General features: G+C 36.7%; 1 non-coding gene across 1 annotated transcript; it reads right to left on the bottom strand.

Moving 5' to 3' along the window:
- Positions 1 to 7381: 7381 nt before the first annotated feature.
- LOC117724099 (small nucleolar RNA SNORA76) lies at positions 7382 to 7480 on the bottom strand. Its single transcript, XR_004608782.1, has one exon. It is a non-coding gene; the product is annotated as a small nucleolar RNA SNORA76 (small nucleolar RNA).
- Positions 7481 to 15412: the final 7932 nt, after the last annotated feature.

Raw genomic sequence — 15412 nt, 5'->3', positions numbered from 1 at the left:
GACTTAAGCTTTGAAGGATCGAGAACAGGCTCAGAAAGACTCCCAGAACCAATAAGGTTGCTGTGTTTTACTTCCAGTGTAATTAGTTAACATTCTCGGGTGTTCTTGCTAGTTCATAGTGCCGCTTAGTGCCTGTGACCTGACCTTAGCTTATGTCATTCTGTTTTAAGGAGCCACTGCACCTTGTTCAGTTACTCTTAATAAGAAGTGAGTGCTGGTATTTTCATATCTGTGAAAATAGAAATCAAATTTAAAGTAAGATAACACAAACATGTCGCAGAGCTATTGCCCCACACAACTATAAGTAGCTACTGACAATGGCATGGAAGACTTTGCTCTCTCTCCTTGGAGACTCTCCAAACTTTAAGGACAATACTTCAACTGTGATGCCCAAGGCATTTGCCTTGGCACTCATTTACTTTTTAAAAAACCTGATTAAATAAAGTCCACATTTAAGAAATTGGCCCAATTGGGATAAGTACCTGTTGAAAGTCATACTAATGTCGCCCTGATTTCCAATACGCCATTCTTTCAAGGAGTGAAATTCTATTTTCTAAGTTGTTTTTAAATAATTCACAAGTAATTTGATCAAACTATATCATCACTATAAAATTGCATCTATGAAATGTCCTCTGCAAAATCAAGGCACATTGTTAGGTGGAAATAATGAATAATTGAAGTTTTTACTTGAAAAAATGAATTAAAATTTTAATATAAGAGTTATGTTCCATAAATATTGCTCTGATATTGCTGATAGCATATTGTTTTATGAATCTAAAATGCCATTAATGAAAATATATATCACACTTGACTCATCATCAAGCGATTTTGTGTGTGTGTTCATGCATTTATGTCTATGTGTATAAGACTAAAATTTGAACCCAGGCTTCATGGATCTAGTAGACAAATGCTCTACTACTGAAGCCATCCAGTGTGTTCTGATTTTTCTTTTTTTTTATTTTCAAACAGGGTTTCACTAAACTACCAGGGGCGGCCTTGAACTCATTCTGAAGGGCTCATAGTTTTTGAGTTTTCAGTCCTCCTGCAGCTGAGGAACTAGAAATGTAGAGCCATGGTTCCAGGCCCTACAAAACTCCGCAATTGTGCTCGCTTCACAATTTCAGAGGTCTGCCCTTCTGTCAAGAATGTTTCTGTTAGAATCAATAAAATATTAATTTTATATGTGTATACGTGTAACATTAAATCCATTAATGCAGTCTATCTTTGAAGTAGAGCAACTGGCCATTAAGTGGCAAAGTTGAAGGATTAAAAGCGAGGCTTAGACTCTGAATATTCAAAGTTTATAATATTTAACATAAAGGTTACTGGTTTAATACTTAAGAAACTAAACTCTTAGATCATGCAATTAGGTTTGAGTTGTTTTTTTTAAAATGTGTTTATTAGGCACACAGAACAGAAAGGGCACAGGAGCTTTTAAAAGTGTGAGACTGAAGTAACATGCTAACAGAAAGAAATAAAAATGAAGACCATCTTCATAATCTCCTTGGAAAAAAAATCAAAAACAAATTCAAAAAGAAAACTTGGAATATTTACAAAAATTTTAACAGGGGAAATCTTTATAACCTAGACCTCATGGGATAACAGCACATAATCATCAGAGTAATTCCACATTGTTTTTATGTCTGTGCTGAAACATGAAAATTAAACATCCAATCAACAGTGAAAAAAGCCACCCAAAACCATAGCACAGAATCAGAAATCAATAAATCAAGAAATCAAGAAATATTTTTTTAAAAATAATCTAAACAGCAATTGTTTTTCAGGAAAATATATTATATAAATTACTAACCATTTTATTCAAGGAAAAAGATGAGAATCCATGAGTATGCTGTTAGAACTGGTTACTGAAATTAAAATATTGACCATGACTACAATGGAGCAATGGAAAATTACACAAAATAAAAATCAAAAGTACGAATGTTTATTGACATAACATAAAATTAAAACTAAGTAAAAAAAATAAATGTTTTTCTCTGAGGAAAAAAAATGGATGGATTTCTGTGCAAACATAAGTGAAAGCAAACAGTAAGTTAAACAAATACTTAGAAGAAACAGAGACGACTGCACGACAAGTCGCTCTACCAAGCTGTCCTCTGCCATTATGACATATGGATGTTGCTTGCCGTCTGCCTAAGGTTACTGACATCTTACCCAATTTTAGATCTAAACAAAAGACGGGACACGTTCTAATTCATTCAAACCTAATATCAAAGCTTAACCTAAGAGAGCACATGAAGGAGTAGTTTCATGGTATTAGTTTTGTGGTTATTGTGATTATATCTGAGATAACACACTTGAAAGTAATAAAAACCAATACCGAATATCACAATGAGGTAGTTTCCCAAAAGAAAAGCTGCAAGTCAGCAGATAATCAAAGCCACTTGATGCCAGTAGTGTTCCAGACTATTCCTAATGTGTTGTGTTCTTTCCAAACCCGTGTGTTTCCTAGTCATTTCATGTCAACAAAAATTAAAATCAAAAGAAAAGGACGTAGCTGCTCGCAGGCACAAAAAAATACAGCATTTCTTACACTGAAACTACCAAATTATTTTAGTAATTGTCAATTTTGCAGTGTGTTAAGGGGTTTAAGTATGGAAAGGGTGAACAAATATTAATTAATTATTTGTGTGTTGGCATACAAGTTTCAAACAATAAGCAAGTGAAAACTAAACCAGCATGTTTGAAGACTCCCACCGTTTTCTTTGAAGTCCCAATCCTGGACGATGAGGACAACCCAGCAGTGCAGGGTGGCATGTGTTTTTCCCACTGTCTTTCTGATGACTCATTTTTAAAATGAACTGAACATTATCCCTAATTAAACTGTAATCTGCGACTTTTTTTTAGACCTCTTTAAGCACCAAATGGAATTCTCAATAGAGTATTCTTTCGTATATCCTTCTGATTTTTATTTGAAGATCATCCAAGTACTGGGTAATTGAGTTCCCATTTTTAAATCCCTACCCTATCTATTTTTTTTCAGAGCTTGTGCTCTAAGATTTATATAAAATGTCCTCGTTACCTATACTTGGTCTACATTCCTCCACCAACGGACCTTGCCCAAGATACCCATACCAAATCTCCCTACTTCTGCATTAGCCTTTCGTTTTTGCTCTCGTTCTCTAACCAGTGTTCTCAATTCCTATGATGTGACCCTTTAACACAGTTCCTTATGTTTGTGGTGACCCTGTGTCCCCCAACCATAAATTTATTTCAGTTGCTTCTTTATACCTCTAGTTTTGCTACCATTATGAGTTGTAATGTAAATGTAATATGTGTTTTCTGATGGACTTAGTGACTTCTCTGAAAGAGTCATTGACCCTCAAAGGGCCCACAGGTTGAGATCTGTGCTGTCCTTTAATAGTTGAAAACATAGCTGTATGTGGTAGGGATACAGGAACTGGTCTAAGTATGCTTTTGTCTAGATGAGTGAGTAACATTATGACTGCCTACTACAGCATTGTTTTAGTTCCCCAGAAAGCAGGAAATGACTATGAAAATTGATCACCAAATATATATGCCTTTCTCATTGGTAGGACCTCTTCTCAAACTATGACAGTATAAATGAACTATATTTTTGTGAGATGACAGACACCAACTTACTTCTGTCTTTTGCAAAACATTCCCTCCTGTGCTTTGCTGATATTCTTGTATCCAGAATAGTCTTTTGTACCTTGAGAGTTTGGGTAGTGGTTCTATTATAAAAGGCAATTTCATCAATTGGCTATCTAATGCCAATATAGTTCATTTTGTGTGTGTGTGTGTGTGTGTGTGTGTGTGTGTGTGTGTGTGTGTGTGTGTGTGTATAACATACAGATTGAGCAGATTGTATGTATTTAGGAATATACATGTATATGTATATCCATATAAAAACAATTAATGAAACAAGAGGTCATTAATTTGAAAGAAAGGAAAGAGGAATAAATGGGATGATTTGAAGGGAAGAAATGGAAGGAAAAAAATTATGTAAATTGTATTACAATTTCAAAAACATGAAAGGCCTTGTTGTGTCTGGGAATTATTGTTTCCTCAAAATTGTTTGCCACCTTATAAGTTTATCTTCACCCTTTCTGCATAGATGCCTGAGCCCTGAGGAAAGGGATTTGACACAGACATCTCATTTAGGGTTCATCTCTCCCAACCTACCTAGTCTCTGCATATTGTCCATTGTGTACCAAGTCCCATCTACTACATGAGATCTCTGAGATGAACTCATCTGTGGGTATAAGCAATGCATCATTAGAGTCATTTCATTGCTATGCACATTTAGCAGAATAATTGTAGTATAGTAGGCTTTCCCCTAGGTTCCATGTCTGATCTAGCCTGAGACTTTAGCCTCATCCACAGTGTCAGGTATGTGTCCTCCTCGTGGGACAGACCTTAAATACAATCAAAGGTGGTCAGTTACTCCCGTAACATTTTGCTCTATTGTTTTACCACTGTAAGGCCACTGCAGGCATGTCAGTATTGTAGATCACCTGATCTGTAGCTGAGTGGACCTGATGATTAATTTTTCTGCTCCAGTAACATGTATAGTACTTCCAAGGACTATGAATTGCTGCTCAGTAGATGTGAAGATTATAGTTGAGCAATAGCTCAATTTCTCCGTGTTTTGTGACAACAGTGTCTTTAGTCATGAGGGCATCATGGAAAACCAATAGCATTGACAATAACTTGTAACTTGGGGGCTATCAATGGGACTCTTTTGCCACTACTCAAAGGTTGTAACACATTCTCAATCAAATGATCAATGCTGTCAGTATAACGTGGATATTTCATTTTCTCCTACAAAATTTTACCTTTTCTCTTTTTTAAATCACATATTTAAGAATTAATTTACATATTTTATAACCTAAACTCTTTTTCTGAAGTAACTAAATTTTCCATTTACTCTAATCTTTCTTTAAAAGGAAATGTAGCATGCCTACTTAACTTACTAATATTTTATTATGATTTCTAAATGTTTATACACCTTTATCACTATCTAAGTGATTTATAGTGATTCAGGCCAAGGTGATATAGGGAAGAAAAAGAGAACAGAGAGAAGCTGGAAAGGTGGCTCAGTGGGTAAATGTATCTGCCACCAAGCATGGGGGCCTGAGGGAGTTAGTTCAATATCCATGTGTAATTCACATGATAGAAGGAAAACCTGGCTCTCAAAAACTGTCTTTTCACATGCACCATGGCATAAATCCAAATACCATGATAACAAGCAAGCAAGCAAATAAATAAATAAATAAAATGTAATAAATTATAAATTAATAATTTAAAAACTATAGAATGGGTTAATGGAAGATATGTTTTTTTTTAATAAAGCACCAGTTATGCCAACAGATTAAGTGGTTAGAGTAAAGGCTAACCTGGCAGAGTAACTAGGAATAATGCCCAGTTTCAAAGAGCATGTGACATCATAATTCCAAATTTGGGTCTGCTGAGGCTTTGCTGTGTATCTCTATCATTGTGGGGAAGTGCAGGGAACTAGATAGCCTGAGGAGATAGAGAGCTTATGAGGAGTGAAGAGTAAGGGACCAGGGATGCTAAAGCAGAGAAGAATGATGTCAATAGTAGAGATGAAAATGTCTAGCTGAAAAACTTCTTGTTGGGTGGCAACTAAAATCCCCGCAATGGCCAAAGGCCTCTAGCAGCAGTCAATATAATTTGGTTGAAACGTTGTATTCGTAGTTTGGGAATATATTGTTCTACCATTTTATTGAATGGAATGTAGACTAATCTTGCCTAAAATTAAAGTTAAATGCACTAACAGTGAATAAAAGCTCAAAACTGACAGAACTCAAAACCTGCAGGAAAGTGGACATGTCTGGAAAGTTAATTTAAGTAAGATGACCCAAACTCAGAAAGAACAACAGCAACAACAACAAAGAAAACAATGTGACACATCTCATATGAAGATCCTAGTCTGTGATATCTGTGTGTGTGTGTGTGTGTGTGTGTGTGTGTGTGTGTGTGTGTATTAGAAATGTGGATAAAGCTTTAAGAAAAAGAACTAGACCAGAGGAGGAAACACAGTGACAAGGAAGGCAGCTGAATGAAAGGAAACATGGGTCATGAAGGAGTGATGATCAGGGGTGAGGCAGTTCCAAGGAAGATCAAACAAAGCAAGAAGGCAGAGGCCTTAAGGGGAGGAAGACTTAAATAAAACACATTTTTGTCAGTGTTGTATAAAAATCTTACATTTTGTAAGTTGATCAATTCTTTTTACTTCAAAAGTGTGATCGTCATACTTTCCCAGTGCTCCCCAGACCAGTTAGGAAATAAGATTTTTCATACAGTGCCCAATACTGGATAGTGTTTGGCTTGTAGTGGGAAAAGGCTTCTAATCTCCCTATTGTAATATCTGTCCTATTACTTGAGTATACACAGCCTATTGCTATTCTTAGACACTCTACACAGAAATCACCACACTGACAGGCAGAATAAAAGGCACTGTCCTTCGGGCACACACAGGGGCTTTGAACTGTGTCTTGCCACATTCATCCTGTCTTTCTCCATGTACATCTCTCTCTAGACCATCAGCTCTTCCTGAGCTGGGTCTGTTCCTTGCTTTCCTGTTTCCCTACTCTGGCAAAGTGTAAAAATAGTGCAATAGCTCTCTCGTAAGTGTTAATAAAGGGGGCAAGCTGGGACTGAGATACTCTAGAGACCAGGTCTTGCATTTTCATGTTTCCCCCACATATTGGACCCAGAGATGTTCATTTATTCAGAGTGAGACACTGGGATACAAGGACAGCAAGAATACATCAGGCTTTGTTTACATAAAGTGTTCAGTGATATGTGAAGTTTAATAATCCCTTTGATTCATTTTAGCATTTAGCAAGTACAATTAATTCATTTGCAACAATTATGTAAAGCTATTTTTAAAAAATCAGCATTCATTCTCCATTGCCTAATTTCCAAAGATCTTGACTTCACTTTGGGACCTTCACAACTTCTCTTTAATGTGTGTGTGTGTGTGTGTGTGTGTGTGTGTGTGTGTGTGTGTGTGTGTATTTTCCTGATGAGCCAAAAAGCCTTCACTTCTGCCTGCTGGTAAGCTTTAATGCTCCCCACACACATTCAGCTCCACCCTCAGAAATAAAAGTGATGATAAAGAACATGTATACAACTCATTGTCACTCACATGGCACACCCACACATATCCTTGCATGTTCAGTATCACAACATATTAAGCAGAGTTACAGCTACAGCATCTCCAGTGTCACCAAGGCAAAAGCAGAAACAAAAGAAAGGCTGATTGAAGAGGAAACCTGTTTTCTTCACTGTACAGCACTTCCTATATCCACTCAGAGCCCGAATTTGTAACATCAATGTTTTTTATTCTGAATAATGGACACTATTTTTCTGAGCCTGTAGCTAGCGGTTAAAAGGGGCCGCCTACGAAGGGCAGGCGGCCCCAGTTATGCGCCAGTAGTGTGCTATGGTGCCGCAGCTTAACCCCTGGCACCATGAGAATGGACACTTTTCTATCACACAATATTCTGCTTTTCCAAAATGGCCACTAATAATACCTCTAGCAGTTATATGCTAATTACTAGGTAAAGCTGTGGGTCTCTAATCTCTATTACCTATCATTTCAGTATTTATACTACTGGAAAAACATTTACCCTACAGGAGAAAATGAAATCTTTAAAATGGGGCATAAAAGGAACCTAGCATCTGGTCTCTGAATGGCAGCCATGTCTTTGCCATCCTGGACCTCATCCCCTTCCGTGTTACAGATGACAGCACTCTTTCTGTTCATAACCTTGTTCTTTCTTGCACTCCTCTCTCCAGAATAGCTCTGGAGAGAACACTTTGAGCCAGAATTCACCAACACTGGGTAACTCCTGTGATTGCTTTGTTCGTTTGCTTGTTTGTTTTGTACTTAAGGCACTGAATCTCAAGAGATAGAAAGATGTTAAATTTGTTACAATATTCTTATAGTATCTCTTCTATCACTGGAGTCTGGACAGTCCCACAGACAGCCCCTTCTGACCCTAAGTGTCCCTTCCTCACAAGACACCCTGATTAGGATAGTCTTCCTTAGCTAACACAGAGCCCTAACTTTGGGTTTCAGATGGCCAGAAATCCAATGGGACTCTCCCCTTCCCTGCTGCTTCTGTAACCCTGCTCCATGCTTGGACTATGCGAGATAAAAGTGGTTGGAGGTAATGCTGACAGAGCTCTAGCAAATTTCAAAACTGAAATGTATTTTCCCACACCTCCAAAGGACAAATGACACTTCCATTAAATGTGCATTTATAAAGCTGTTGGAGGTGAATTTAAATGAATCTTAAGAGAGCAAAACCTAGCCAAAGTTCCTTTCTGTAGTTTGGGCTGAACTCCCAATAATGATAGAATTTGAAAACTGCACTAGCTATACCGTATCCTCTGCAGAGAGAATTTATTAATATTCCCACACTGCCCGCTTCAGCTTTACAATGTTTGAGACCTTTTCAAATAATCTTCACATCACCCATGTCAACAATGAAAGTCACATCCCAATCTGAACTAGAGAATTTGGAGTGTGGTCACACTACTGAAGCTCAAACACCATTGCAATGTTGTGAGAAATAAAATTCTCCTATAACCACTTCTATAGATTTTTCTGTAGTAAACGATACTCAGGTCTCTGGTTTGTTAAATAGGTCCTTGATACCTGTGATATGGATATGTATGTCTGTGTATTTGTATGTGTGTTTGTATATATGTATATATATATATGTATATATGTATATATATATATATATATATATATATATGCACACACACATATATCGCTATGTAGAGAGATAATGGATTTTTAATCCATGAAAAGGATTCTCCTTTTTGAAAGTCTAAATGAAGATTTGCTGTCAGCTGAGATACATCTAACTTTCTGACAGGTGCAGGGAGTCTAATCCCCAAAGACTAACACTTTCCTTTTTCAGAGCCATTTTCCTATCTGTGTGACCCTCTGGAGAACCTAGCAATATTCTGTGCATTTATTATAGTTAAAATAACCCAGAAGTGTCTATTTATGCAATTTTTAGAGCTGAATCGGACCAGTAGTAAATGACACGTGATTCTCTTTCTTTGGAAGTACAGGATCTTCATAAAGACTCTCAAATATATTCTAGGTCAACCTTTATAAACTACAAACAGATTTATCAAGCTGTTTAAAAGAAAAAAATACTTCAAATAAAAGAAAAAATACTTCAATTTTTGTTTGATATATGAGTGATTTCCTGGGGAAATAAAACCCTTTAAAATATCATTGTAAGTAAATGTGCTTATGTCTAATCCCTAATCAAAGAAAAAATACCATAAAATAATGAAAGAAAAATATCACATTAATTTTAGATATGTTAAGAAGTGAGCCAGGCATAGTGGCAGTGTTGTGATCTCAAGACTTAGGGAGCCAAAGTCACCTAGTTCTGTATCTGAGGTTCTCCAATAGCCTGGGTTATAGAGAAAGACCTTGTTACAGAAAACCAAAAGAAAATAAAGCTATTACATTGTCTTGCATTGGAGCTAGGACACAGAGCTTCATAAGCTCAATCCACATGTTCATGACATGCCCCCTAGTTGATATCTCAGAGGGCAAAGCAGTGACAGTGCGCTTTGCCAATCGCCATACAGTATGTGACCCTTTAGCATCAGACGGGAGAGGAAGACTCATTCTGTGATGTGCTAAGGATTAGGGTACCCTTTTACATATTACATTTTCATATCTTTTTCACAGGAGGAAAATTGAGAATAAGTATCAAGTATACATGTTGACACAGAGATGATGAAATTCCTAGAGACTCAAAATTGTTTCTTTTGCTGTCTTACCTCATTCTATTCGTTTCTAGTAACAACAACAGCAGCAGTAGCAACAAAATAATGAAGTGCTCCCAAATACTCACGTTTCTCATTACCAAGAAACTTGAACAGGCACTTAGAAAGAGTATAATTTTCATTAACATATATACCTTCAAAGTGGAGATCTCAAGTGAACCAGAGCTGCTGTGAGCTCATTGGTACAATTGCCATATCACGTCCAGAAGAAAACATTTCAAAAGCTCTTCCCCATCTTCCAGATCTTACACTTTTTTCCTACCTCCTCTTCCAAGATGCTGTGGTTACATGCAGAATACCTTCACATGATCCAGCCAGCCTAATATCTAATGTGGATGCGTGAAGAACTCGTGAGTCCCCGACATCTGTACGAGGATACTGGCATTTGTTATGTTGGGAGAGAAAGAATCACGACTTTTTTGGGCATGGTCACTCTGAGGTTACCCATACTCAAGTGGATTCTCCCACACCCCAGTGCAGGTGGGTAACACTAATTTCAATCATAAATAAAAGAAAAATAAAAAAAAAATAGGGCTTGCACAGCTGTCTCAGCAGTGAAAACATATAATATTCTTCGAGAGGACTCAAGCTCAGGTCCCAGCACCCATGTGTTCACCAAAGCATTGTTTCTGACAGATAAGGAAGGCAAGGGATCAACCTAACTTTACATCTGCTAACTCATGAAAATATTCAGTCATAAAAATCCTGCCATTCGCAGCAACATGAAGAGAACTCGGAGACACTACAGTAAGTGAAATAACTGAATTCTGAATAAGCACAACATGTTCTCACGTATGTGGATAGTAAAACTTTAACTAAAAGATGGTGAGATTAGGCAATGACTATGAAAACTTAAGAAGAACTTAGAGGAGGAAGAATGGAGACAGGAGGATTGACAGATACAAGTTGCTGGTGAATCGGAACAATAACTTCTAATATTTATAGAAAGAATAATTATGGTTGCCAATAACTGGTAAGATAAATCTAGATACTTAATAAAACTTAAATATTCCCCAAACACAATACAATACTATTTGAGGTGATAGATATGGTGATGACTCTAATCTTACCATGGATGGCATAAATAAATGGAAATGTCATCTATCATCCTCCCCCCAAGTACAGGTATTACCATATATGAATTTTAAAAACAAATCTTTAAAAGATGAATGTGACATACATGTACAAATGAAATATTATTCAATATTAAGAAAGGAAACCCTGCTGCTTTTACTGACATGAATGAACCTTGAATGCACATACCAAGTAAAATAAACCAGGCACAGAGATTAAAATGCTGGATGATCTCACTCATGCGAAGTCCATCAAACTGAACCTCATTAAAGCAGAGAGTGAGCAGTTGTTGCCAGGGTTAGATACACGTCTGTGTAGGGCAGTGAAAGTATTTTTAAGTGACTATGGTAACCGTGTCTATATATGTATGTGTATGTATATATGGATATATATGTACATGTATATGTATTAAAACATTGTTTTGTACACTTTAAATTTGTATAATTGTGTGGGTGTGTGTGTGTTCACTGGAGGGGTGCGCAGAGCCCAGAATAAAGAGTCAGATCCCCTGGAACAGGAGTTACAGGCAATTATGAGCTATGTGGTGTGGATGCTAGGAACCAAACTTTAGACCTCTAGAAGTGTAGCAAGTGCACTTAACCATTGAGCTATCTCTCCAGCTCTTAAATACATGCATTTTCTTTTTAAAAACAAATGTCAATCAGATATAAAATAAGGTTAAAAGAATAAAACATTTTACATCTTGATATCCTCCAAGTCATTTGGGAATATACAGCTAAGTTTGTCTCAGAACAGAGCTGATAGAACACTGACTTTTATCTTGTTATCTCTCTTTAAAATCAATGAGATAGAGCCATCAAAGATGGCTCAGTGGGCAAAGTCATTTGCCTTATGAGCTGGATGTCTTGAGTTAGATGTCTGGAACACATGGTGAAGGAAGAAAACCAACCGACTTCTGAAAGTTTCTTTGACCCCCACACAGGTGGTGTGGCCTTGGCAAAACCACATTTATATGCATATCTCATGTCAACACAATAATATGGATAATAATGGTAATAATCAATAATGAATAAGTAACAAATTTCATTTAATTGTCATACTAAACTAATAAATAAAATGTTTAGATTTTACGTTACTTTTTATTGTTGGTTTTGAGACAGAGACTCTCTCAGGATGGCTAGAGTGCTACTCAGAGAATTGCCTGACTCTGTTTCTTGAGTGCTGGGATTAAAGACATGTCCCATCACACAAGGCTTAAGTTTAGACACTTTACACAATTAATTTTGTCTCAAAATCTGTTAAAGTATCTGCTATGTAGCTGTTAATGTAATAACTGCCTTTGAAAACAAGGATGCAGACAGAATTCATGCATTTGTGGGTTATTAACCCCAGAATAATTTTTAATGACCCATGTTTATGAGAAGCCAGAAAAATAGTTAACTTGTTTTTAACTCTCTGTGTGTAAGATGGGAGAGAGAGAGAGAGAGAGAGAGAGAGAGAGAGGATGGGAGGAAAAGAGAGAGGGAGAGAGAACATTAGTGCCCCATAAATGTGTATAGATCATTTAAACTATTATAAGAAAAAATAATGAACTTTGTAAGTTATTACAGCACTAAGATTACATTATTTTGATGAAATGCTTGATGCTAATTCACTGCAATACGATCATAAGTAACACTTGAGTATATGAACCACACTTGTCAAAGTAAATGAACAAAACACTATTTTGATGTAGGGCCCTTGAACTCCTTTATGGCATTGGCGTTGTTTACATTGTAATTTTCAAAATTAAGTAATCTACATGGTTCCCTGGTGTGAATTAACAAGTGGCTCTCAATCAATGTTTCATGTTTTCTTCAGTAAGCCCAAGGAGGAAACCGTGCCTGCTTTCCTTCTTGATGTATAAAATTAATGTAGACAGTGAGTCTTTCTGCTTGACTAGGAAGACTGTGTTTTTACATTATGTACTATACATTACAGTTTCAAATTTTTCCCCTCCATATATTCAGTGAAAAGACAAAAGGATAAAACACAAATTTTCTCTGTTACTATGAAACATGTGAGCAATATATATCTAATAAAATTATTCCACCATTTTCTACTGAAAATATTATATATTTTCTCCAATCAATTTACGCCAAGAATATGTGAACAACTATCCCAGTGCGCTGTCCCATCCACACAATCTCACCAGACAACAACTGATCAAATTTGCAGGTTTAAGGCTTCAACTCTCTCATCTAACTATTTGAAGTTTCCTTGTCTTTCTAAGTAAGACTTGGCTAATGGTTTCGGTAAAGGAAAAAAGATAATTTTCGAAAGGGTGAATTCAGTATAGGAATATAACATGAAACAAAAGCAACGACAGTGGTTTCAAAGCCAGTGTTTCATGGTGGATTGTCATTATTTATTGGAAAAGCCAAGTGTGCACCATTGTAGCGTCTCACTGGTTTCAAGGACATAAGAGAATCTGAAGATAAGCCATGAATATAATCAGCGAAATATGTAGGAGTGGGAGGGAACACACCTGTTGCCATAGACTCAAAAAGCCGCGTGTTCAAAGGCAGGAAAGAACAAACGTGAAAATAGCAAGCTACTTCTGCGTGTTCTCAAAGCATCAGAAGGAAGCTAGAACTAACAGAAATGATGGGCCTGAACTAATTGGATCTTAAATCAAGATCAAAATGTAGCACGCATTATCCAGAAATGGAGCAGTCTAATTTAGTAATTACGGGATCCTCTGCCATTGATTCTATCACAGTTCTCAGGGTTTCAGGCAGCAGGCCCGCCCCCCACGCCCCCTGGGATGGCACAGCCTTCTCAGTTTTTGCTGTTAGGGAAACTTCCAATCAATGCATTGTTTCAATTTTTCATTCCTTCTTATCTCTCCTGAAGGATCTCTTTTGACGAATACTGTTTCCAATCAATAGGATAAAATGGTATCCGTAAGTACAATTTGGAAATTATTACACATATACTCATTTCTGGTAAATTCTGCTTTGAGTCTGGGAACTTTAACCCTTTTATTTTTCGCACAACCATTTTCTTGAAGTTGCTTTTCTTCATCAGTAAGACTTGGCTAATGGTCTCAGTACAGGAAAACAGGAGAAGGAAGCGTGGGCGGAAACACACCTGTTGCCTGCGTTTGTCGAAGTCAAATCTTCAAAGACAGTAAGGGTTGACGGTAAAAATACTAAAGCTCCTGTAAGTTCTCAAAGCTACCAAGAAGCTAGAACGAACCAGAATGATGGGTCTGGAATAGCTGGATTTTTAAACCAAGTTCAAAAAGTAACATACAATATCAAAAAACAGAACAGAAAAAGCTTTTTATTTTATTTTATTTTATTTTTGAAATAGAAAATTTTCCTCGTTATTCATTACAGTATACTAAGGGAAAATAATCAACTACACCTGAGCTTCTAGTCCTGAATGAAATTTCTGACCTGACTTCACAAGAAGCTAAGGTCTGGAAGGACCACAGACTGTAGCAATATTTGGATAGCTAAGCAGATGAGAACTCATTTCTTCAATTTTCAAATCTGCTTGTATTGAACAAATGTAAACCATATGAGCCAATGACACATATTTAAGATTATAGAACAAATAAAAATGAAAAATTGTTGCAATCTGGGCTTGGATTCCATGTTATCTGCATCGTAAAATGATGTATGCACGTATAAAATTTACTATTAACAAAAAGATGCTGCAATCATCATGGCATACCAGAAAGTCAGAAAATATTCATAATTTGCAGATAGATTTATATTTATGTCTATTGACTACTCTGCAACCTTGAGAAAAAAAATAAAGCTTCAATAAACCTCAGTTTTCTTTTCTTCAGAATGAGACCAATACTGAGATCATACAGGATTTTATGTGCTCAATAATATGAAAAAAAGTAAAGCTCTTAAATAATATCTTAACATAGTTAAGTGCTATTCGTATGATAACAAAACCATAGCCTTTCTCTTTGTTCTAAAAACAGTGGGAGAATACAGGGCTGTACATGGGTGAAGGTGATGTACTGTTTCTGCAAGAATGCAGGGAAGAAGTCTGAATTGCCACTATTGAGTATGGGTTCCACTTGTGAATGGACTAAGGTCATTGCTCGGTGCTGTGGCTATTTCTGAAATCTTTGGGTGATTAAACCAGAGAACCAAAATCAACCCCTTACTGCAGCATATACCGATACCCTCTGTCTGACATTTTCTCTCTTCAGGGGGAAAAAAATCTACTAAAAGCAAAGTGTAATGTGAAAATTGTATAGTGAAGTGGCCCAATATGATAGAAGAACAGGATTTCATTTTGAATATTTTAGTGTGAAGTAATCCATAGCTGTACATTTTCAAAGTAGAGTGGTAAACCTGCCACTGAGGAAGTCCTTCTTACACCTGTGGACAAGGCACCTTCTCCTTCCTGCGACAAAGGTACCTTACAACTCCTTTAGAAATAAATAGTAGTTCTCTTCCACGCCTTCTGCTCATTTCAGAAATATGTTGTACAAGGAAAGTTATGCCAAGCTTTGTCATCTTAAGGGGCA

Source organism: Arvicanthis niloticus, chromosome 19, assembly GCF_011762505.2.
Source record: "Arvicanthis niloticus isolate mArvNil1 chromosome 19, mArvNil1.pat.X, whole genome shotgun sequence".
NCBI classification, from domain to species: Eukaryota; Metazoa; Chordata; class Mammalia; order Rodentia; family Muridae; genus Arvicanthis; species Arvicanthis niloticus.
The sequence above is the reverse complement of the archived record's forward strand: the minus strand, read 5'-3'. Positions and strand labels throughout refer to the sequence as shown.